Source organism: Phyllobates terribilis, unplaced genomic scaffold (assembly GCF_046119375.1).
Source record: "Phyllobates terribilis strain yellow unplaced genomic scaffold, ASM4611937v1 Scaffold_5__5_contigs__length_657084704, whole genome shotgun sequence".
Lineage (NCBI taxonomy): Eukaryota > Metazoa > Chordata > Amphibia > Anura > Dendrobatidae > Phyllobates > Phyllobates terribilis.
The window spans coordinates 508,110,345-508,133,884 of NW_027362765.1; the positions used below are offsets into that span (position 1 = coordinate 508,110,345).

Consider the following 23,540-nt stretch of genomic DNA (forward strand, 5'->3'; position numbering starts at 1 on the left):
CGCTCTGGTGGTGGTATCGCTCTGGTGGTATCGTTCTCGCGGTGGTGGTGTCGCTCTGGTGGTATCGCTCTGATGGTGGTGGTTTTCGCTCTGGTGGTATCGCTCTGGTGATTGTATTGCTCTGCTGGTGGTATCGCTCTGCTGGTAGTGGTATCGCTCTGGTGGTATCGTTCTGGTGGTGGTGGTATCGTTCTGGTGGTATCACTCTGGTGTGATGGTATCGCTCTGGTGGTGATGGTATTGCTCTGGTGGTGGTGGTTGTATCGCTCTAGCGGTGATGGTATCGCTCTAGCGGTGATGGTATCGCTCTGGTGGTGGTGGTATTGCTCTGGTGGTGGTAGTATTGCTCTGGTGGTGGTGGTATCGCTCTGATGGTGGTGGTATCGCTCTGGTGGTGGTGGTATCGCTCTGGTTGCATCGCACTGGTGGTGGTATCGCTCTGGTGGTGGCATCGCTCTGGTGTTGGCATCGCTCTGGTGGTGGTGGTGGAGGCGGTATCGATCTGGTGGTGGTGGTATCGCTGTGGTGGTGGTGGTTTCGCTGTGGTGGTATCGCTGTGGTGGTATCACTCTGGTGGTGGTATTGCTCTGGTGGTATCGCTTTGGTGGAGGTATCGCTCTGGTGGTATTGCTCTGGGGGAGGTGGTGGTATTGCTCTGGTGGTATCACTCTGGTGGTATCGCTCTGTTGGTGGTGGTATTGCTCTGGTGGTATAGCTCTGGTGGTATTGCTCTGGTGGTGGTGGTATTGCTCTGGTGGTGATGGTTTCGCTCTGGTGGTGGTGGTATCGCTCTGGTGGTATCGTTCTGGTGGTGGTGGTATCGCTCTGGTGTTATCGCTCTGGTGGTGGTGGTATCGCTCTGGTGTTATCGCTCTGGTGGTGGCGGTATCGCTCTGGTGGTGGTGGTATCGCTCTGGTGGTGGTATCGCTCTGGTGGTGGTGGTATCGCTCTGGTGTTATCGCTCTGGTGGTGGTGGTATCGTTCTGGTGGTATCACTCTGGTGTGATGGTATCGCTCTAGTGGTGATGGTATCGCTCTGGTGGTGGTGGTTGTATTGCTCTAGCGGTGATGGTATCGCTCTGGTGGTGGTGGTTGTATCGCTCTAGCGGTGATGGTATCGCTCTAGCGGTGATGGTATCGCTCTGGTGGTGGTGGTATTGCTCTGGTGGTGGTAGTATTGCTCTGATGGTGGTGGTATCGCTCTGGTGGTGGTGGTATCGCTCTGGTTGCATCGCACTGGTGGTGGTATCGCTCTGGTGGTGGCATCGCTCTGGTGTTGGCATCGCTCTGGTGGTGGTGGTGGAGGCGGTATCGATCTGGTGGTGGTGGTATCGCTGTGGTGGTGGTGGTTTCGTTGTGGTGGTATCGCTGTGGTGGTATCACTCTGGTGGTGGTATTGCTCTGGTGGTATCGCTTTGGTGGAGGTATCGCTCTGGTGGTATTGCTCTGGGGAAGGTGGTGGTATTGCTCTGGTGGTATCACTCTGGTGGTATCGCTCTGTTGGTGGTGGTATTGCTCTGGTGGTATAGCTCTGGTGGTATTGCTCTGGTGGTGGTGGTATTGCTCTGGTGGTGATGGTTTCGCTCTGGTGGTGGTGGTATCGCTCTGGTGGTATCGCTCTGGTGGTGGTGGTATCGCTCTGGTGTTATCGCTCTGGTGGTGGTGGTATCGCTCTGGTGGCATCGCTCTGGTGGTGGCGGTATCGCTCTGGTGGTGGTGGTATCGCTCTGGTGGTGGTATCGCTCTGGTGGTGGTGGTATCTCTCTGGCGGTGGTATCTCTCTGGCGGTGGTATCTCTCTGGTGGTGGTATCGCTCTGGTGGTGGTATCGTTCTGGTGGTGGTGGTATCGGTCTGGTGGTATTGTTCGTGGTGGTGGTGATGGAGGCGGTATGGCTCTGGTAGTGGTGGTATCGCTCTGGTGGTGGTGGTATCGCTCTGGTTGCATCGCACTGGTGGTGGTATCGCTCTGGTGGTGGCATCGCTCTGGTGTTGGCATCGCTCTGGTGGTGGTGGTGGAGGCGGTATCGATCTGGTGGTGGTGGTATCGCTGTGGTGGTGGTGGTTTCGCTGTGGTGGTATCGCTGTGGTGGTATCACTCTGGTGGTGGTATTGCTCTGGTGGTATCGCTTTGGTGGAGGTATCGCTCTGGTGGTATTGCTCTGGGGGAGGTGGTGGTATTGCTCTGGTGGTATCACTCTGGTGGTATCGCTCTGTTGGTGGTGGTATTGCTCTGGTGGTATAGCTCTGGTGGTATTGCTCTGGTGGTGGTGGTATTGCTCTGGTGGTGATGGTTTCGCTCTGGTGGTGGTGGTATCGCTCTGGTGGTATCGCTCTGGTGGTGGTGGTATCGCTCTGGTGTTATCGCTCTGGTGGTGGTGGTATCGCTCTGGTGGCATCGCTCTGGTGGTGGCGGTATCGCTCTGGTGGTGGTGGTATCGCTCTGGTGGTGGTGGTATCTCTCTGGCGGTGGTATCTCTCTGGCGGTGGTATCTCTCTGGTGGTGGTATCGCTCTGGTGGTGGTATCGTTCTGGTGGTGGTGGTATCGGTCTGGTGGTATTGTTCGTGGTGGTGGTGATGGAGGCGGTATGGCTCTGGTAGTGGTGGTATCGCTCTGGTGGTGGTGGTATCGCTCTGGTTGCATCGCACTGGTGGTGGTATCGCTCTGGTGGTGGCATCGCTCTGGTGTTGGCATCGCTCTGGTGGTGGTGGTGGAGGCGGTATCGATCTGTTGGTGGTGGTATCGCTGTGGTGGTGGTGGTTTCGCTGTGGTGGTATCGCTGTGGTGGTATCACTCTGGTGGTGGTATTGCTCTGGTGGTATCGCTTTGGTGGAGGTATCGCTCTGGTGGTATTGCTCTGGGCGAGGTGGTGGTATTGCTCTGGTGGTATCACTCTGGTGGTATCGCTCTGTTGGTGGTGGTATTGCTCTGGTGGTATAGCTCTGGTGGTATTGCTCTGGTGGTGGTGGTATTGCTCTGGTGGTGATGGTTTCGCTCTGGTGGTGGTGGTATCGCTCTGGTGGTATCGCTCTGGTGGTGGTGGTATCGCTCTGGTGTTATCGCTCTGGTGGTGGTGGTATCGCTCTGGTGGCATCGCTCTGGTGGTGGCGGTATCGCTCTGGTGGTGGTGGTATCGCTCTGGTGGTGGTATCGCTCTGGTGGTGGTGGTATCTCTCTGGTGGTGGTATCGCTCTGGTGGTGGTATCGTTCTGGTGGTGGTGGTATCGGTCTGGTGGTATTGTTCGTGGTGGTGGTGATGGAGGCGGTATGGCTCTGGTAGTGGTGGTATCGCTCTGGTGGTGGTATCTCTCTGGTGGTGGTATCTCTCTAGTGGTGGTATCGCTCTGGTGGTATCGCTCTGGTGGTGGTGGTATTGCTCTGGTGGTATCGCTTTGGTGGTGGTATCGTTCTGGTGGTATCGCTCTGGGGGTGGTGGTGGTGTCGCTCTTACAGTGGAGAAATAATAATGTTAAAGCACATTAAAGTCATAAAATATTGATGAGCTATCTTCAGGACCTACAGTATATCACAAAAGTGAGTACACCCCATTTTATATTTTTTCGTGGGACAACACGGAAGATATGAAACTTTGATATAATGTAAAGTCGTTAGTGTATAGCTTGTATAACTGTGTAAATTTGATGTGCCCTCTAAGTAACTCAACATTCAGCCATTAATGTCTAAACCGCTGGCAACAAAAGTGAGTACACCCTCTAAGTGAAAATGGCCAAATTGTGCTCAATTAGGTATTTTCCCTCCCCGGTATCATGTGGCTCATTAATGTTACAAGGTCTCAGATGTGGATGGGGAGCAGGAGCATTACATTTGGTGTTATTGCTCTCACATTGGTCACTAGTAGTGTTGAGCGAGCATGCTCGACACTGTTTGGTACTCGCCCAAGCATCTCACTACTCGGGATGTTCGGCGAGCACTGAGCATTTCCGGTTTACTCGGGCGGGAGCTTGGGTCTCCGCCCTGCACGTTTGGCGCTCTTTACAGAGCCAGTGAACATGCAGGGATTGCCAGTCAGTCACTGTAATGCCGCAGCCATGTTGGTTGTGGGCATTACAGTGATTGGCTGGCCGCACAGCGTCACCTCATGTATTTAAAACCGGGCGCCGCCATCTTGTACACAGTCGCTCCGGATCAGACGGTGAAGGGAGAGTGCTGCTGAGCTAGGGAGAGATTTATACTGCGAAATAGGTAGTGTAGGGTCTGTGTGCTATGAAGCAGTGATCACCCAGCAATACTTCAATAAATTATCAAACGTTATAATAAGTGACAATAAATTTTATTCATTACAAATATAAATACATACAAACAACGTCAAAAAACCCAAATAGCTAAAACACAAGTAAAATCAATATAGTGGGGTTACCCACTAATTTGAAGCCCACCTGCTCCAAAAAAACATCCCTAGTTACAACAGAACAAGCAGTACCATAATACAACAAGTGCCAGTATTATCCCTGGTGATCAATATCGTACACATGCAAATTAGTTATGACTGCCTGACATTAGCATTCAAGGAGGTGTACTATAGTCCAGAAAGATGAAGAGGGAAATATGTGCCTACTACAGCAGAGTATATATTGAAAAATACAAAGAGTCCCAAACATAAATGAAGCCCATATAGAATATCTGAGCTGACAAATACTATATACTCACATACCACAAAAAGTACTATTCAGGGTATAAATAAATACAAAACCCTTTCATGCTGTAAGTATCCCTCCTGCACATAATAGCGCTACGATCAATCACCTCCCTGAGCACAAAATCCTATGCTGGGATGAAGCAGGCGGGCATTCAGTGCCCAACTCGTGTCGCCACTACACGTGGCTTCATCAGGGGCAACGTGTAGTGGCGACACGCGTTGGGCACTGAATGCCCGCCTGCTTCATCCCAGCATAGGATTTTGTGCTCAGGGAGGTGATTGATCGTAGCGCTATTATGTGCAGGAGGGATACTTACAGCATGAAAGGGTTTTGTATTTATTTATACCCTGAATAGTACTTTTTGTGGTATGTGAGTATATAGTATTTGTCAGCTCAGATATTCTATATGGGCTTCATTTATGTTTGGGACTCTTTGTATTTTTCAATATATACTCTGCTGTAGTAGGCACATATTTCCCTCTTCATCTTTCTGGACTATAGTACACCTCCTTGAATGCTAATGTCAGGCAGTCATAACTAATTTGCATGTGTACGATATTGATCACCAGGGATAATACTGGCACTTGTTGTATTATGGTACTGCTTGTTCTGTTGTAACTAGGGATGTTTTTTTGGAGCAGGTGTGCTTCAAATTAGTGGGTAACCCCACTATATTGATTTTACTTGTGTTTTAGTTATTTGGGTTTTTTGACGTTGTTTGTATGTATTTATATTTGTAATGAATAAAATTTATTATCACTTATTATAACGTTTGATAATTTATTGAAGTATTGCTGGGTGATCACTGCTTCATAGCACACCTTTTTTCCCTTTTTTCACGTGTATTTATGTGGTGTGCAGCATGTTGATCCCCTTTTTGATTTGGATGGTGCCCTCCATAGTTTAGTGTTTATAGGTAGTGTAGGGTCTCTAAAGCCTGCAAAATCAAACAAACAGTCCTTCTCGGGACTAATATCCATCCCAGATATCAGGCAGGCAGGCAGGCAGGCTGTATAGGAGACGCAGTGGTTATACCAACAAACACTGCATTACTGTCCTGTGTGCTGCTTTTCAAATTGCTAGACTTAGCCCCAGGTCTCAGGGGCCAGGAAAAGTCCTTTTTTTTCATCTAAATCCTCTTTTTTTTTCCCTCAGTCAGACTGTACAAATACCCACCTTATTAACCTTTTGGTATTTCCTTCCCCCCCAAAAAAAAAAATTGAGTGTGTCTGTGAGTGTTCAGACACAAATATATTTGTTTAAAAGAGTCTGGTGTACGCCAGATAACTAGAACTGTGGTTTTGCAGTTCCAGGGTTCAAATCTCTGTATTATCCACTTTTTTGCCTTTTTTCTATAAAAAAAAACATTTTGAGTGTCTCGCTGACTGTTCAGACACAAATATATCTGTTTAAAAGATTCTGGTGTAGGCCAGAGAAATAGAGCTGTGGTTTTCCTCTTCCACGGTTCAAATCTGGGTGTAATCCACCTTTTTGCATAAAAAAACAGTTTCAGTGTCTCGCTGACTGTTCAGACACAAATATATCTGTTTAAAAGATTCTGGTGTAGGCCAGATAACTAGAACTGTGGTTTTCCTCTTCCACTGTTAAAATCTCCTTTTTATTACCCTTTTGCCATTGATAGTGCGAGTGTAAGCTATTTTACTTCATTTACAATGGGCAAGGCGCGTGGCAAGGGACATGGAACTGGACATTCTGGTGATGGTGCATGCAGAGGACGGGGCCGTGGCCAAGGTGAAAATGTGCCACAGCCAACAGCCACATCTTCTCGCTCCCAGTTCTTGACCGAATTACTAGGGAAGCACACAACAGCACCACTATTGCAAACTGATCAGTGTGAACAGGTTATTAATTGGATAGCAGATAATACTTCCAGTCACCTGGGCACCACCACCTCTGGTCTGTCTTCCACACGGTCAAGTGTTAGTAGCCGTGCGTCTCGACTGCATACTCCTCCTCACCCTGATGCTCCTTCCTCCTACCATGCCGAGTGTCGTCAGACAGCAACTGATCCCACATTTGAACACTCTGAAGAGCTGTTCACTGGTCCATTTCCATATTTGGGCCCCTCGCCTGCTCCAATTGAAGTGGTGGAAGAGGAGATCCCATGTAGCGATGGCCAAATATTTGAACAGCCACGGCCACAGGAAGGCGACGCTGGAAATTTGTCACAAGAGGTGGACGATGACGAGACACAATTGCCACGAAGTGAGGAGGAGGACCGTGGTGCAGAAGTGGAAGAGGAGGAGGTGGTGGATGATCTAGTAACTGACCCAACGTGGCAGAAGGACACGCAGAGCGAGGCCAGCAGCACACAGGGGGAGGGAGGCAGAGTACCCCAACAGGCAGGAAGAAGCAGTGTGGTGGCCGCAGACAGAAGGCGGTCAACCGTTACCCGTAACACCAACACGAGGGACGTTGCCAGTACAACCGGTAGGTCTTCCAGAGTCTGGAATTTTTTTAAAGACTCTGCTGATAACCCCAAAAAGGCCATTTGAACCGCCTGCCAGGCCAGCATCAGCAGGGGTGACAAAACTACCAGCCTGACCACGACCAGCATGATCAGGCACATGTCAGCAAAGCACCCAACTTTGTGGGGCGAACCCCAGGGTCCACGACCGGGTGTCACCACTACTTATTCCGCTGTTGTGCATGTAAGAGAACCCCCTGTTGTGCGTGCAAGGCAATCCCCTGTCCATACTGCATGCAAAGATGCCCTCTCCTTTCAGTCTTCACTTGTTATGGCAGTTCCTCAAGAAACAGCATCAACGTCCACGTCCCAATACAGAGTTCAATTGTCCATATCCCAGACCTTTGAACGAAAGCGCAAATTCGCAGCCAACGCCCCACAGGCCACAGTCCTAAATTCGCACATTTCACGACTGCTTGCATTGGAAATGCTGCCTTTTAGGCTGGTGGAGACGGAATCCTTCCGCAACCTTATGGCAGTGGCCGTCCCTCGGTACTCGGTCCCCAGCCAACACTATTTTGCCCGGTGTGCTATCCCTGCACTACACAAGCATGTGTCCCAAAACATCTGCTGTGCCCTCAACAACGCGGTTACTGGGAGAGTCCACCTGACAACGGACACGTGGACAAGTGCTTGTGGCCGGGGACGGTACGTCTCCCTGACGGCACACTGGGTAAACATAGTGGAAGCCGGAACCCAGTTGGACCTTGGGACGGAACACATCCTCCCCACATCGAGGATTGCGGGCCCTATGTCAGCCAGAGTTGCCCCTACAGTGTACAGCTCCTGCGCATCATCCTCCTCCTCCTCCTCATGTTCAGCCTCCATCTGAGATATCACCACATCAGTTACAAGCTGGAAGCACTGCTGTACTGCCTCAGCCAAGCGGCAACATGCTGTGCTGAAACTCATAAGCTTAGGTGATAAACCTCACAATGCTTGTGAGTTGTGGACAGCTGTGAAAGAGCAGGCAGATCTGTGGCTGAGACCGCTGAACCTACATCTAGGCATGGCCGTGTGTGACAAGGGCCGTAACCTGGTGGCGGCTCTGAGGCGAGGCGAGATCACACATTTACCATGCCTCGCTCATGTGCTTAACCTCGTGGTTCAGCGGTTTCTTAAATCGTACCCCGAGTTGCCACATCTGCTCGTCAAAGTACGCCGCCTGTCAGCTCATTTTCGGAAGTCGGCTACAGCTTCCGCCGCCCTTGCTGTGTTGCAGCAGCGTTTGCAGCTTCCGGCACACCGACTGGTGTGTGATGTCCCCACACGTTGGAACGCTACCCTCCACATGTTGCAAAGGATTTGTGAGCAGAAGAGAGCAGTTGTGCAGTACCAGACTCCACACATAAGACCTCAGGAGTGGACCTGGATGTCTGACATATGTACCAACCTGACAAACTTTGAGGAGTCCATCAAGATGGTGAGTGGCGATGACTCCATCATTAGCGTCAGCATCCCACTTGTCTGTCTTTTGCAACGCTCTCTGCAGAGAATTAAAGAGGAGGCATTGCAGCCAGAGTATGATGAGATGGATCAAGAAGCCATAGCGGTCGATTACACACAGCCCAATGTGCATTGGGGGACAATGAGGAGAGGAGGAAGACGAGGAGGAAGAACAGGATCTGGTATCATGCGCTGTAGACGATAGTACCTGTACAACTGTCATACCGTCGGTTCAGCGTGGGTGGCCTGAGGACAGGGGGGAGGGGGAGGAGGATAGCATGGTCAGTCGTCATCTTGGTGAGGACACGGAAGTCTTGCCCGTTACCAGTCTGGCACGCATGGCTGACTTTATGTTACGCTGCCTTAACCGTGACCCTCGCGTAGTCAAAATGTTGGGTGATAGTCATTACTGGTTGGTGACACTTTTAGACCCCCGCTACAAGGAGAACTTTCACTCTCTTATTCCTGAGGTGGAGAGGTCTACAAAAATGGGGCAGTTCTAGAAGGCCCTTGCTGCAGAACTGTTAAAAAAATTCCCATCTGAACACGCTAGCGGCAGAGGTCACAGTTCGTTGCCCAACCAAGGCGTACAGGCAAGAGAGACACAACTCCAATCCAGCAGAGGCAGGGGAACACTGTCAACATTCTGGGACAGTTTTCTGAGACCCGCCCAGCTTACAGGCCCTGAGGCGCGGGGTACTCTCACAAGGAGTGGAAAGTTTCAAAAGATGGTGAGGGAGTACCTTGCCAACCGTACCAGCGTCCTCCGTGATTCCTCTGTGCCTTTTAATTATTGGGTATCCAAGCTGGACACTTGGAATGAACTCGCTCTGTACGCCTTGGAGGTCCTGGCCTGCCCTGCCGCTAGCGTGTTATCGGAGCGTGTTTTTAGTGCCACTGGGGGAATTATAACTGATAAGCGCACTCGTCTGTCAACTGTCAATGCTGACAAGCTGAAACTTATCAAAATGAACAAGGGCTGGATTGGGCCAGACTTCTCATCACCACCAAATGACAGCAGAGTAACATAAAGTCAAATCCACTGTGTTATTTCGGGAGGTGTATTCACATGCACCGCTTCACACCCACATATGGGTATATGCTTCCTCATTTCGGCTGTTTTTTGCTCTTTTCCTTATCCTCAGCCTCCACCATCACTATACCATCAGGGTGACTGTGGTCCGTGTTTGCCAGCATTGCAAGTTCCTCCGTCCAAATTTTTGGCAGCTTTTGCTTGGAAGGCATAGGCAAAGACTATGGGAGACCCACTCCCCAATAATGGGAATAATGTTTTTAATATGCTGTACTGCATGGCTCTTGTAAGGGGCATTAAAATTGTCTTGTTAAATCACTCTGAACTCCACGTCTCTTCCAAGGGGCATTAAAACCATCTTGTTAAACTACTGTGACCTCCACGTCTCTTCCAAGGGGCTTTAAAACCATCTTGTTAAACCACTCTAAACTCCACGTCTCTTCCAAGGGGTATTAAAATCGTCTTGTTAAGCTACTGTGACCTTCACGTCTCTTCCAAGGGTCATTGATATTGTCTTTTTATTCCACTGGGACCTCCACCACTCTTCCAAGGGGCATTGATATCGTCTTTTTATTCCACTGAGACCTCCACCACTCTTCCAAGGGGCATTGATATTGTCTTTTTATTCCACTGCGACCTCCACCACTCTTCCAAGGGGCATTGATATTGTCTTTTTATTCCACTGTAACCTCCACCACTTTCCAAGGGGCATTGATATTGTCTTTTTATTCCACTTGGACCTCCACCACTCTTCCAAGAGGCATTGATATTGTCTTTTTATTCCACTGGGACCTCCACGTCTCTTCCAAGGGGCATTAAAACCGTCTTGTTAAACCACTCTGAACTCCACGTCTCCTCCAAGGGGCATTAAAACCATCTTGTTAAGCTACTGTGACCTCCACGTCTCTTCCAAGGGGCTTTAAAACCGTCTTGTTAAACCACTCTGAACTCAACGTCTCTTCCAAGGGGTATTAATATCGTCTTGTTAAGCTACTGTGACCTTCACGTCTCTTCCAAGGGTAATTGATATTGTCTTTTTATTCCACTGGGACCTCCACCACTCTTCCAAGGGGCATTGATATTGTCTTTTTATTCCACTGCGACCTCCACCACTCTTCCAAGGGGCATTGATATTGTCTTTTTATTCCACTGCGACCTCCACCACTCTTCCAAGGGGCATTGATATTGTCTTTTTATTCCACTGTAACCCCCACAACTCTTCCAAGGGGCATTGATATTGTCTTTTTATTCCACTGGGACCTCCACCACTCTTCCAGGGGGCATTGATATTGTCTTTTTATTCCACTGGGACCTCCACGTCTCTTCCAAGGGGCATTAAAACCGTTTTGCTAAACCACTCTGAACTCCACGTCTCTTCCAAGGGGCATTAAAACCGTCTTGTTAAGCTACTGTGACCTCCACGTCTCCTCCAAGGGGCATTAAAACCATCTTGTTAAGCTACTGTGACCTCCACGTCTCTTCCAAGGGGCATTGATATTGTCTTTTAATTCCACTGTGACCTCCACCACTCTTCCAAGGGGCATTAAAACCGTCTTGTTAAACCACTCTGAACTCCACGTCTCTTCCAAGGGGCATTAAAACCGGCTTGTTAAGCTACTGTGACCTCCACGTCTCTTCCAAGGGGCATTAAAACCATCTTGTTAAACCACTCTGAACTCCACGTCTCTACCAAGGGGCATTAAAACCGTCTTGTTAAGCTACTGTGACCTCCACGTCTCTTCCAAGGGGCATTAAAACCATCTTGCTAAGCTACTGTGACCTCCACGTCTCTTTCAAGGGGCATTGATATTGTCTTTTTATTCCACTGTGACCTCCACCACTCTTCCAAGGGGCATTAAAACCGTCTTGTTAAACCACTCTGAACTCCACGTCTCTTCCAAGGGGCATTAAAACCGTCTGGTTAAGCTACTGTGACCTCCACGTCTCTTCCAAGGGGCATTAAAACCGTCTTGTTAAACCACTCTGAACCCCAGGTCTGTTCCAAGGGGCATTAAAACCGTCTTATTAAGCTACTGTGACCTCCACGTCTCTTCCAAGGGGCATTAAAACCGTCTTGTTAAACCACTCTGAACTCCACGTGTCTTCCAAGGGGCATTAAAACCATCTTGTTAAGCTACTATGACCTCCACGTCTCTTCCAAGGGGCATTAAAACCGTCTTGATAAGCTACTGTGACCTCCACGTCTCTTCCAAGGGGCATTGATATTGTCTTTTTATTCCACTGCGACCTCCACCACTCTTCAAGTGGCTTTAAAACCGTCTTGTTAAACCACTCGGAACTCAACGTCTCTTCCAAGGGGCATTAAAACCGTCTTGTTAAACCACTCTGAACTCCACGTCTCTTCCAAGGGGCATTAAAATCATTTTGTTAAGCTACTATGACCTCCATGTCTCTTCCAAGGGTCATAGATATTGTATTTTTATTCCACTGCGACCTCCACCACTCTTCCAAGGGGCATTGATATTGTCTTTTAATTCCACTGCGACCTCCACCACTCTTCCAAGGGGCATTGATATTGTATTTTTATTCCACTGGGACCTTCACGTCTCTTCCAAGGGGCATTAAAACCGTCTTGTTAAACCACTCTGAACTCCACGTCTCTTCCAAGGGGCATTAACACCATCTTGTTAAGCTACTGTGACCTCCACGTCTCTTATCAGGGGCATTAAAACCATCTTGTTAAGCTACTGTGACCTCCACGTCTCTTCCAAGGAGCATTGATATTGTCTTTTTATTCCACTGCGACCTCCACAACCCTTCCAAGGGGCATTATAACCGTGTTGTTAAACCACTCTGAACTCCACGTCTCTTCCAAGGGGCATTAAAACCATCTTGTTAAGCTACTGTGACCTCCACCACTCTTCCAAGGGGCATTAAAATCGTCTTATAAAACCACTCTGAACTCCACGTATCTTCCAAGGGGCAATAAAACCATCTTGTTAAGCTACTGTGACCTCCACGTCTCTTCTAAGGGGCATTAAAACCATGTTGTTAAACCAATCTGAACTCCACGTCTCTTCCAAGGGGCATTAAAACCGTCTTGTTAAGCTACTGTGACCTCCACGTCTCTTACAAGGGGCAATAAAACCATATTGTTAAGCTACTGTGACCTCCACGTCTCTTCCAAGGGGCATTAAAACCATCTTGTTAAACCACACTGAACTCCACGTCTCTTCCAAGGGGCATTAAAACCGTCATGTTAAGCTACTGTGACCTCCACGTCTCTTCCAAGGGGCATTAAAACCGTCTTGTTAAGCTACTGTGACCTCCACGTCTCTTCCTAGGGGCATTAAAAACGTCTTGTTAAACCACTCTGAACTCCACAGCTCTTCCAAGGGGCATTAAAACCATCTTGTTTAAGCTACTGTGACCTCCACGTCTCTTCCAAGGGGCATTAAAACCATCTTGTTAAGCTACTGTGACCTCCACGTCTCTTCCAAGGGGCATTGATATTGTCTTTTTATTCCACTGTGACCTCCACCACTCTTCCAAGGGGCATTAAAACCGTCTTGTTAAACCACTCTGAACTCCACGTCTCTTCCAAGGGGCATTAAAACCGGCTTGTTAAGCTACTGTGACCTCCACGTCTCTTCCAAGGGGCATTAAAACCATCTTGTTAAACCACTCTGAACTCCACGTCTCTTCCAAGGGGCATTAAAACCGTATTGTTAAGCTACTGTGACCTCCACGTCTCTTCCAAGGGGCATTAAAACCATCTTGCTAAGCTACTGTGACCTCCACGTCTCTTTCAAGGGGCATTGATATTGTCTTTTTATTCCACTGTGACCTCCACCACTCTTCCAAGGGGCATTAAAACCGTCTTGTTAAACCACTCTGAACTCCACGTCTCTTCCAAGGGGCATTAAAACCGTCTGGTTAAGCTACTGTGACCTCCACGTCTCTTCCAAGGGGCATTAAAACCGTCTTGTTAAACCACTCTGAACCCCAGGTCTGTTCCAAGGGGCATTAAAACCGTCTTATTAAGCTACTGTGACCTCCACGTCTCTTCCAAGGGGCATTAAAACCGTCTTGTTAAACCACTCTGAACTCCACGTGTCTTCCAAGGGGCATTAAAACCATCTTGTTAAGCTACTGTGACCTCCACGTTTCTTCCAAGGGGCATTAAAACCGTCTTGATAAGCTACTGTGACCTCCACATCTCTTCCAAGGGGCATTGATATTGTCTTTTTATTCCACTGCGACCTCCACCACTCTTCAAGTGGCTTTAAAACCGTCTTGTTAAACCACTCGGAACTCAACGTCTCTTCCAAGGGGCATTAAAACCGTCTTGTTAAACCACTCTGAACTCCACGTCTCTTCCAAGGGGCATTAAAATCATTTTCTTAAGCTACTATGACCTCCATGTCTCTTCCAAGGGTCATAGATATTGTATTTTTATTCCACTGCGACCTCCACCACTCTTCCAAGGGGCATTGATATTGTCTTTTTATTCCACTGCGACCTCCACCACTCTTCCAAGGGGCATTGATATTGTATTTTTATTCCACTGGGACCTTCACGTCTCTTCCAAGGGGCATTAAAACCGTCTTGTTAAACCACTCTGAACTCCACGTCTCTTCCAAGGGGCATTAACACCATCTTGTTAAGCTACTGTGACCTCCACGTCTCTTATCAGGGGCATTAAAACCATCTTGTTAAGCTACTGTGAGCTCCACGTCTCTTCCAAGGAGCATTGATATTGTCTTTTTATTCCACTGCGACCTCCACAACTCTTCCAAGGGGCATTATAACCGTGTTGTTAAACCACTCTGAACTCCACGTCTCTTCCAAGGGGCATTAAAACCATCTTGTTAAGCTACTGTGACCTCCACCACTCTTCCAAGGGGCATTAAAATCGTCTTATAAAACCACTCTGAACTCCACGTATCTTCCAAGGGGCAATAAAACCATCTTGTTAAGCTACTGTGACCTCCACGTCTCTTCTAAGGGGCATTAAAACCATGTTGTTAAACCAATCTGAACTCCACGTCTCTTCCAAGGGGCATTAAAACCGTCTTGTTAAGCTACTGTGACCTCCACGTCTCTTACAAGGGGCAATAAAACCATATTGTTAAGCTACTGTGACCTCCACGTCTCTTCCAAGGGGCATGAAAACCATCTTGTTAAACCACACTGAACTCCACGTCTCTTCCAAGGGGCATTAAAACCGTCATGTTAAGCTACTGTGACCTCCACGTCTCTTCCATGGGGCATTAAAACCGTCTTGTTAGGCTACTGTGACCTCCATGTCTCTTCCAAGGGGCATTTATATTGTCTTTTTAGTCCACTGCGACCTCCACCACCCTTCCAAGGGGCATTAAAACCGTCTTGTTAAACCACTCTGAACTCCACTTCTCTTCCAAGGGGCATTAAAACCGTCTTGTTAAACCACTCTGAACTCCTTGTCTCTTCCAAGGGGCATTAAAACCATCTTGTTAAACCACTCTGAACTCCACGTCTCTTCCAAGGGGCATTAAAACCGTCTTGTTAAGCTACTGTGACCTCGACGTCTCTTCCAAGGGGCATTAAAACCGTCTTGTTAAACCACTCTGAACTCCACGTCTCTTCCAAGGGGTATTAAAACTGTCTTATTAAGCTACTGTGACCTCCACGTCTCTTCCAAGGTGCATTAAAACCGTCTTGTTAAGCTACTGTGACCTCCACTTCTCTTCCAAGGGGCATTGATATTGTATTTTATTCCACTGCGACCTCCACCACTCTTCCAAGGGGCATTGATATTGTCTTTTTATTCAACGGTAACCTCCACCACTCTTCCAGTGGGCATTGATATTGTCTTTTTATTCCACTGCGACCTCCACCACTCTTCCATGGGGCATTAAAACCGTCTTGTTAAACCACTCGGAACTCCACCTCTCTTCCAAGGGGCATTAAAATCATCTTGTTAAGCTACTGTGACCTCCACGTCTCTTCCAAGGGGCATTAAAACCGTCTTGTTAAACCACTCTGAACTCCACAGCTCTTCCAAGGGGCATTGAAATGTTGTTTTTAATTACCTCTAACCTCCATGATTCTTCCAACGGGCATTGCATTTCCTCCTAATTTTAGTCAGCTTTTGCTTTTCAATGCATAGGCCAGTAATGGGTAGAAGGTTTTTAGTACGCTGTAATCCACGTCTGTTTCAAGGGGCATTGCAGTTCCTCATAATTTTTGGAAAGCCTTCCATTCACTGCTAAGGCCAACAGTGTACAGGAGACCCAGTTGCTATAAATGGAAAAAACGGTTTAGTTAAGGCCCTCTGACCTCCATGTCACTTCCAAGGGGCATTGGAGTGCCTCAAAATTTTTGGTATATAAAATAAAAACTACCGCACTCCTGGAGTGGTGGTGGTGCCCAGGTAGGGTTACAAGCCCATATAGATATAGAAAAACAACCTGGCACTCAAAAGACTCATGGGTTCTTTAAGTAATTTTTAATAAAGTAATGTAGTAAACAACAAACAGACGATTCGGTCACAATAGACCTTCATCGGTGTACCGTCGCTTGCGGTAGGTACTTAAAGGCAATGGCCTGGTCGGAGCCGCAAGCCGTAGATGAAAGTAGATAACCAGAGGCAGTAGCCCGGTAGGTGTTGTATGCTGAATTTGAAAGGACGCAGGACGCGGTATCCACCGTTTGTCCAGGAGCATGTGAAATTTTTGGTAGGCATTGCACTCACTGTATGCCCTATAACTGTGTAGCCGAACCGCTCCTTTTGGTACAGAAACATATCCTACAAGACATGTGTGGTTGACTGGCCTGATATTGATGTGAATGGTCCCTGTTCCTCCTGCTCTTTCTCCTTTGCCACCACCTCATCCATCATTCATCACCTGAAGCTTTGTTTTAACGGAAGTCATAGAACTGGTATAGTAGCAAGAAAACATCCAGTAATCCTCGGAGGAGGTAGGATATGCGCCAAAACGCTGACCACCTCAGGCCTAGCCGCTACTACATACATGCGCTTGCATTCCAAGGAACAGAAAGCTAAGGAGATGGATGGCCTCATGATCATGAATAATTTACTCGTTGTGTAGGAGGCCGACCACTGCTGCTGTCTACCATCTCAACTTTGTGTTGAAGCCTGATTGACCCAGGACCCGCAATCCTCTATGTCTGGAGGACGTGTTGCATCCCAGTGTCCAACTGTGTCCCGGCTTCCACAATATTAACCCAGTGTGAAGGCGTCAGTGAGATGGACCATCCCTGGCCACATTCACTTGTCCATGTGTTTGTGGTTAGCCTGTCCTTCCCACTAAATGCACTGGGGAGGGCACAGGTAATGTTTTGGTATGCGCGCTTATGTATAAGGCGCACCGGGATAAATGGGGGCGGCTGGGGACCATTTATGGACACCCGGCCGCCCCCAGGCGGCTGGGGACTGTGTGTGGGCACCCGGCCACCCCCTGGCGGCTGGGGATCAAGCGTGGACACCCGGCCGCCTGGCGGCTGGGGACTGAGTATGGATACCAGGCCACCGACGCAGCCATGATGTGGTGGCCAGATTCCGCCTCCACATGCCTAAAAGGCCCAATTTCAAGTGCAAGCAAGCTAGCAGTATGGTATTGCAGCCTGGGGGTGGGTGGGTGGCAGGCTGCATACTTGCGCTTGCATTGCAAGGAATGGGGGAGGTACAATTGAACAATTGAACACTGCCCTGGGACAAGGACTTGCACGGGGATAGTTGCAAGTCTGCATCTTCTGATGCGGCAAGGATCACTTCTGATGGGCACACGTTTAGGCAGTGATCTGGGTGTCAGAGATGCTTCCAGGGGTCTTCCCCATGCTGTTCCCATGTCTTTTCAGCACTGTATGCATGTGTCACACAGCACATGGCCAGATAAGGTTGTAAAATGTTAAAATGACATTTCCCAGTGAATGCATTTGTCACGGTTGAAAGCAATACAAACGTGCAAAAACGCATAAATAATGCTACTTGTGAACATAGCCCAAGGTGTGGAGGAGTATTTTTGTTTTTGGTTATTTATTTTACCTTATACACAAGTCTTTACCATGGAAAGGATGTTCCTTAACAAATTTCACAGGAAAGCAGTTTCAGTTTAGTTTTTGAACGTTTTATTGTGAGCCCGTAAAAGTGGCTTAATACCTCTGACCACGTTGTTGACAGCAGTGACCTGGGGGTCAGAAATGCTTCCTGGGGCGATCCCCATGCGGCCCCCATGTCATTTGAGCACTGTCACTATCGTTTTGGGCACTTTTTAGGCTTTCTACAGACTGCCGGGGGTGCCGCCGCAAAAATGCTCGGGTCTCCCATAGACTAACATTGGGCTCGTTGCTCGGGTCGAGCACCCGAGTATCACAGTGAGCTCGGCCCGAGCTTCGAGCACCCGAGCATTTTAGTGCTCACTCAACACTAGTCACTAGCAGTTCAACATGGCACCTCATGGCAAAGAACTCTCTGAGGATCTGAAAAAAGAATTGTTTATCTACATAAAGATGGCCTAGGCTATAAGAAGATTGCCAACGCTGTGAAACTGAGCTGCAGTACGGTGGCCAAGACCATACAGCGGTTTAACAAGACAGGTTCAATTCAGAACTGGCCTTGCCATGGTGGACCAAAGAAGTTGAATGCACGTGCTTAGCGTCATATCCAGAGGTTGCTTTTTCAAAAGAGGTGTACTAGTGCTGCTAGTATTGTTTCAGAGGGGTGGGGGTTAGCCTGTCAGTACTAAAACCATACTCTGCATCAAATTTTTATTGCATGGCTGTCATCCCAGAAGGAAGCCTCTTCTAAAGATGATACACAAGAAAGCTTACAAACACTTTGCTGAAGACAAGCAAACTAAGGACTTGGATTACTGGAACCATGTCCTGTGGTCTGATGAAACCAAAATAAACTCATTTGGTTCATATGGTGTAAAGCGTGTGTGGCAGCAAGCAGGTGAGGAGTACAAAGACAAGTGTGTCTTCCCTACAGTCAAGCATGCTGGTGGGAGTGTCATGGTTGGGGCTGCATGAATGCTGCCGGCTGTGGGGAGCTACAGTTCATTCAGGGAACCATAAATGCCAAAATGTACTGTGACATACTGAAGCAGAGGATGATCCCCTCACTTCGGAAGCTGGGCTGCAGTGAAGTATTCCCACATGATAATGACCCAAAACACATCTCCAAGACGACCACTGCCTTGCTAAAGAAACTGAGGGTAGAGGTGCTAGAGTGGTCGAGCATGTCTCCAGACCTAATCCCTTTTGAGCATCTGTGGGGCATCCTCAAACAGAAGGTGGAGGAGCGCAAGGTCTCTAACATCCATCTCTGTGATGTTGTCATGGAGGAGTGGAAGATGATTCCTGTGGCAAACTGTGAAGCTCTAGTGACCTCCATACCCAAGAGAGTTAAAGGGGTTGTCCACCACCTTTACATCGATGCCCTATCCATAGGGCATCAATGTATGATCGGCCGGGGTCCCGCGTCAAGTGGTAGTGGCCGCCGAGGTGTACTGCACATCCGCATCCTATTCAAATGAATGGGAGGCAGATGTGCAGAACATTGCAGCGGCCAGTACCACTTGATGGCGGAGCCCCGCAGGTGAGCACTTCCGGCCGGCGGATGCCACCGGCACCGATGAGAGCTGATCAGCGTGTGTGCCGCGTGCGGGACCCCGGCCGATCATACATTGATCATACATTGATCATACATTGATGCCTTATCCTACGGATAGGGCATCAATGTAAAAGTAATGGACAACTTCTTTAAGGCAGTGCTTGAAAATAATAGTGGCCACACAAAATATTTGGACACATTTTGGCCATTTTCACTTAGGGGTGTACTCACTTTTGTTGCCAGTGGTTTAGACATTAATGGCTGTGCGTTGAGTTATTTAGAGGGCACACCAAATTTACACTGTTATACAAGCTGTACACTGACTAGTTTACAATGTACCAAAGTGTCATATCTTCAATGTTGTCCCATGAAAAGATATAATAAAATATTTACAAAAATGTGAGGGATGTACTTATGTGATATAATGTATCCCCAAAGATCAACTACTATAAGCTATTCTAGGACCTGATCTGCATTGTCTGGTGATTATACCTATACATTGACTGGGACTAAACATTGGAACTCTATTCAGTATGTTTACATTAAGCCGGAACTTATAATAGCTGATCAGTGGGGGTGCTGGATGTTGGACCACCCACTAATCTGATATTGATGATGTATACTAAGCAATCTTAAAGCATATTCAAGAATGATGGTAAGACCTGGGGGGTGACATGTACAGAAAGGATCTTGTATACTCACTTTTTTAGTGTCTTCTGCAGCAAAAGATAGAAAAGAAGAAGGACTGCAGTCTAAAAAAATAGGTAGAAACAAAGTAACATGAGTGTTAAGTAAAACATCCTCCATTTCCAGATCTCATGGTATTGAGTACACTCCCTTACTCTACAAATATGTCCAAACGACTCATGAAATATGAGGGGATTTCCTGAACTCCTGGTACAGTAGGCAAGTAGGACAATTTATAGTCTGTCCTGTCACTGGTAACTGTCCGAATGAATGGAAGTGCCGGGTACTGCAGCTCGCACCCAGGGCCGCCATCAGGGCATTACTGCCCTTACTGGCAGAGGGGGGCCTGGATGGGCCTCCGTTCTTCTGCTCACAGGGCCCCAGCAGCAGGATTCTGCCGGTTCAGTGAACGTGCGTCCCCGATGCACGTTCACTTGAAATCTATTGCATTGTGGGAAGCTTCTCGCACAGCAATAGTTACAGCCGCCAGCCAATCACAGGCTGGCAGCTGACGTCAGTGCGCACGTCGCTGGCGTATGATGTCATTGTCATGAATCAGCGACCGTGCTTCTGGTGATGGGAGAGTCGGCCACTGCTAGAGCACAGCAAGGTAAGGAGAAACTTTTTTTTTGTTCTTTTTTTTTTGTAAAGCCGCATTATGATGGCAGGATGGAGACATGGGGGTAGAATGGAAACATTGGGGGCAGGATGGAGAGACATTGGGGGCAGGGTGAAGAGATATTGGGGGCAGAATGTAGACAAATTGAGACATGGAGGCAGGATGGAGACATTGAGGGCAGGATGGAGACAATCGGGGCAGAATGGACAGGATGGAGAGACATTGGGGCAGGATGGAGACATGGGGGCAGGATGGAGACATGGAGGCTAGAAGGAGAGACATTGAGGGAAGGAAGGAGAGACATGGGGGCAGGATGGAGAGGCATTGGGTGCGAAATGGAGAGACATTGGGGCAGGATGGATACATTGGGGCAGAATGGAAACATGGGGGCAGAATGGAGACAAATGGAGAGGTGGGGTCAGGATGAGACAATGGGGTCAGGATGGAGAGACATTGGGAGTAGGATGGAGAGACATTGGGTGCAGGATGGAGACATGGGGGGCAGGGTGGAGAGACATGGAGGGCACGAGCTAGACATTTGGCCAGGATGTGGGACATTATTACTGTATGGGCTAATTATGGAGACAATGGGGGCAGGACGGAGAAATGGGGGCAGGATGTGGGACATTATTACTGTAGGGGCTAATTAAAGGATATTATTACTGCTGTGATGTATGTTATTTTTGAGATACTGTTTTCAGTGGGGGGGTGTCCTGTTACTGTGCAGGGCGGTACAATGTCGCTTTTTTTATTCGTCTGGTGTAGTGTAGAAGTTGAGGAAAAATTGTGGAATGTACTCTGTAAGCTGCTCTAGATAACTGTGTTATTTTCTGCAGAGACGAGTCCTTGCTGGAAGAAGTGATGGCGGTTTGTGCTGGATGAACAAGAAAAGCGAAGATGAAGGACTTCACCAAGAGACGTCACCGGTGAGTCAATGTGTTACCTGTACACTGACACTATAGACTGTATACTATGTACAGAGATCCGGTATATAATGGCACTTATGGTAATATTAATATTGTGTTTTTTTTCATTAATGATCAGTATTGTAGTATTTGGTCACTGTGTGGTGGGAATATGTGATCTGGTCATGGTGCGGTGGTATTTGTCCCTTGTATGTAATATTATTGGTCATTTTAAAAAATGTATGTGACACACTCCCTTAAATAAAGATAAATAAAAACATACATAAAAACAATATTGGGAATTATAAGGAATTTTTAATAGGTTAGAGTAGAGTAGTAGGTGAGAACATGGTGCAGAAAGTAGAGTTTTTCCGAGAGTGGGCGGTGGGACTGTGGAAGGTTCGAAGGATGGAGGCGGAGCTGGGTAGAGGCGGAGCTGAGGTGGAGCCTGGGCGGAGTCTCAAGGGGGCGTGAAAATTTTGCCAGTATGGGGCCCTGAAATTTCTGGTGGCAGCCCTGCTTGCACCATTCAAGTAAATAAAACTGCCATCGATAACTCTTTACTGACATCCACTATAAATGTACGGTGCAAGTCAGTAGCGGGTGCATGGAGCGGTGAGCCAAGAGATCTGAAGACTGCCAAGGGATCAATGTGCGTAAGCACTGCCCACAGCTATGACAGCGCTGGCACAAAGTCTAAACCAGGAGGATGATGAAGATAACAGGAGCAGTGAAGAGGCAGTGACAGATCTGAAGACTCTACCCACACTCCCGCCCCTATGCACAAAGCTATGGTTATAAGAAAACTTCTAACCTCGATTACACAAAATCCACAAAATGGATTTCTTCACCGCAGGTATTATTTTAATCAGTATCACAGCGCCAATATGACAATTTGTGTACTTTACTTAGCAAGATCCTGCTGACAGATTCTCTTTATGAGCGTGTTCACACTGAGTCTTTTTCCTCAGTCTTTAGAGTGGAAAGCGAGCAGAAATTCCTAGTTTTTGAGAATTTTTGATGATAATTTTAGAGTTTCTGCTCAAAAACCTCAGTAAAAAGATTCAATGTGAACACACCCTAAAGCTAAAAATTAGTTACATCATGAAGACTTAGTGCACATAGAATTTTTTGATGTGTTTTTTTAAAGCAAATCCTCTCCAAAATCCACTTCAAAAATTGCTTCAAAACCTCTTTGAAAGTAATTCCAATTAATTTCTATTATAAATCCACTTTGTTTATATGAAAGGAATTTTTTTAAGTTTTATTTTTTCCCTGAAGAGCTTTAGAAAATCCATCTTTTGGAAAAAAGAAATTGCATGTAATTTCTCTGAATAGAATCCAAAAGGAAACCTCTCCAAACATGGCACCGTCCAATCAGACAGCAGTAAAGAACGCTTCAGGAAAAAAAACTTTCAAAACTCTTCAAAACCTCTTAAAAATCAGGCATATAAGATGCATGACTGGTGACCAATAAATGGCCGCTAAATGTGCAGTCAGATATATATAATAGAAAGGTATCATCTCTATCATGATGTCATCTAGAAGATTTGCTCAGTAATCTCTGCTCTTACCTGGTCCTGATTGTCTTCTTCTTCATCTTTTGCTTTATTGCAGTTGTCTCCTCTCTACTATACATGAAACATAAATCATCTCATGTAAATGTACAAGTATCAGTGGGGATTAGGATTTGTACAAGGTATGTTTTCAAGAGTATGACAGACAGTAAATTCTCCAGTTTCTCACTTCAACCCAAATACTTTCTTAGCAAAATTTGTACATTTACTACATGACACAGATAAAATATCATGAAACCAAAACGATGGATATACAGTGGGTACGGAAAGTATTCAGACCCCTTTACATTTTTCACTCTTTATTTCATTGCAACCATTTGGTAAATTCTAAAAAGTTCATTTTTTCACATTAATGTACACTCTGCACCCCATCTTGACTGAAAAAACAGAAATGTAGAAATTTTTGCAAATTTATTAAAAAAGAAAAACTGAAATATCGCATGGTCATAAGTATTCAGACCCTTTGCTCAGTATTGAGTAGAAGCACCCTTTTGAGCTAGTACAGCCATGAGTCTTCTTGGGAATGATGCAACAAGTTTTTCACAC

At 47.3% G+C, this 23,540-nt stretch overlaps 1 long non-coding RNA gene across 1 annotated transcript; it reads right to left on the reverse strand.

Moving 5' to 3' along the window:
- Positions 1-3,068: 3,068 nt before the first annotated feature.
- Positions 3,069-23,046, reverse strand: LOC141271300 (uncharacterized). Its single transcript, XR_012321885.1, has 3 exons — positions 22,992-23,046; positions 19,909-19,958; positions 3,069-3,447 (listed from the first exon to the last, which is right to left on the reverse strand). It is a non-coding gene; the product is annotated as an uncharacterized lncRNA (long non-coding RNA).
- Positions 23,047-23,540: the final 494 nt, after the last annotated feature.